Raw genomic sequence first — 2,055 nt, forward strand, 5'->3', positions numbered from 1 at the left:
ATTATTTAATTTAATCATGTAATGTATATGTAATACCAGAGAGTATATGATTCGAACATATGAAAGTTTTTACCTTTAGCTAGACTCAAGCTAGCCGCCTTAAACCACTCAGCCAACTCTCTTATTTAATTACTTTAGATTTATTTAGAATCTAAAATTTGATATTTATTGTTGTAAACAATAAACTTGTTTTATTTTAATATAATTAATTTAATTATTTTAGATGATTCTTCAGTGACTCGAACACTGAACATATCCTTATCAAGAACACACTTTACCGGTTAAGTTAAAGAACCAACAAAAGAAATCTTTTTCAAGAGCACTTAGATTTGAACTAAGAAATATAAGGTTGAAGCTTACAGTTTTACCTATTAAACTATGCTCTTCGGAAAAGAGATGAATCGAACATCTAAGTGTAAAAACACAATATTTAGCAAATATCTTACCCTACCAATAGCAACTTTTCCTTTAATTACGGGTTAGACCGGTCTCGATCCGGCATCTATTTTCTCGACAAGAAAACCCTTTACCTATTAAGTTACTAACCCTTTTTACGGCTAGTCGAATTCGAATCGACACTCTTCGTGTGGAAGACGAACAGTCTACCATTAACTTATAGCCATTATAATTTTAATTACTAACCAGTTCAGATAATATTTTACACTTATGACTAGCTGAATTCGAATCAGCACATCTTATTTGGTAAATAAGCAGTCTACCGTTAACTTATAGTCATTTAATATACCTATTAAAAATTTTTTCATATTTTAGTATAATTTATTTATATAAGACCTACAGGATTTGAACCTGCACTATAATGATTAAAAGTCACATGTTCTACCTATTGAACTAAGATCTCTTTCATATTCTTTTAATATGAAATATAGTATGAAATTTTCATTATCTATATTCTAAATAACCTCTATTTACTAAATCTTCAGCAAGGCGATTTATTTCACCACTTTGTATCACTATTACTCTTCTATTTATATGATTATGATATACATCAGAATCTAATAACATATTACTAATAGTTACTGAAGTATTCAGGTATCCCCTTAAAGTTTGATATTTCTCATAATATAACCTAGTTCTACCATTAATTCCATTCATCATTAAATGACTATTTTCAAGTTCATCTCGTATTTGATCAATAATTGTATCAATACTTGATGTGAGATTTTTATATACTAAAGTTAGTACATAATAAAAGTTATCTAGACTTATATTTATTACTGTATCCATAATTGTTTCCATCATTTTCTTTTTTTTTTATTTAATAACCTCAATAATATACAGAAATGTATAAGAATAATCATACAACATCAACAAAATGTCAGTATAAAATACCTGACTCATAACCAAGATGATGATGATCTGTTAAATGATATGCAGCTAAACGTCATAAACCTACAGCTAAGAATGCTGTTCCTATGATTACGTGTAATCCGTGGAAACCTGTTCCAAAGTAGAAACATGATCCATATACACTATCAGAAATAGTGAATGATGATACTGTATATTCTACACCTTGGAAGAATGTGAATATTATTGCTAATATAATTGTAGCAACTGTACCATATAATGCACCTTTTCTATTACCTTGTATTAATGAATGATGAGCGTAAGTAATTGTTACACCTGATGATAATAAGATTATTGTATTTAATAATGGTAATTCGAAAGGATTTACACCTTGTATTCCTAATGGTGGTCATTGTGCTCCTAATTCTATACTAGGTGAGATTGCACTGTGGAAAAATGCTCAGAAGATTGCTAAAAAGAAAAATACTTCAGAAATAATGAATAAACCTACACCTAAATTTAATCCTTTTTGTACTGCATTTGTATGATTTCCTAAATATGTTCCTTCAGATATTATATCTCTAAATCATAATCCCATAACATAAGCTACATTAATTACAGCTACAGGTACTAGATAACTAAAACCTTGGAAACCGTGCATAAATAAAACTGTAGCAGTTGTAAGAATAAATAATGAAATACTAGTAAATAATGGTCAAGGTGATGGTGATACTAAATGAAAGGGATGAT

At 28.7% G+C, this 2,055-nt stretch overlaps 3 non-coding genes across 3 annotated transcripts; all 3 read right to left on the reverse strand.

Annotated features, from left to right (window-relative positions):
- Positions 1–224: 224 nt before the first annotated feature.
- Positions 225–296, reverse strand: NFIA_046660. The gene has a single exon. It is a non-coding gene; the product is annotated as a tRNA-Ile (tRNA).
- An 18-nt stretch (positions 297–314) lies between these two features.
- On the reverse strand, positions 315–386 carry NFIA_046670. Its single transcript has one exon. It is a non-coding gene; the product is annotated as a tRNA-Sec (tRNA).
- Positions 387–786: 400 nt separating this feature from the next.
- On the reverse strand, positions 787–859 carry NFIA_046680. Its single transcript has one exon. It is a non-coding gene; the product is annotated as a tRNA-Lys (tRNA).
- Positions 860–2,055: the final 1,196 nt, after the last annotated feature.

The sequence above is a fragment of the Aspergillus fischeri genome, genomic scaffold (genome assembly GCF_000149645.3).
Source record: "Aspergillus fischeri NRRL 181 1099437635610 genomic scaffold, whole genome shotgun sequence".
NCBI classification, from domain to species: Eukaryota; Fungi; Ascomycota; class Eurotiomycetes; order Eurotiales; family Aspergillaceae; genus Aspergillus; species Aspergillus fischeri.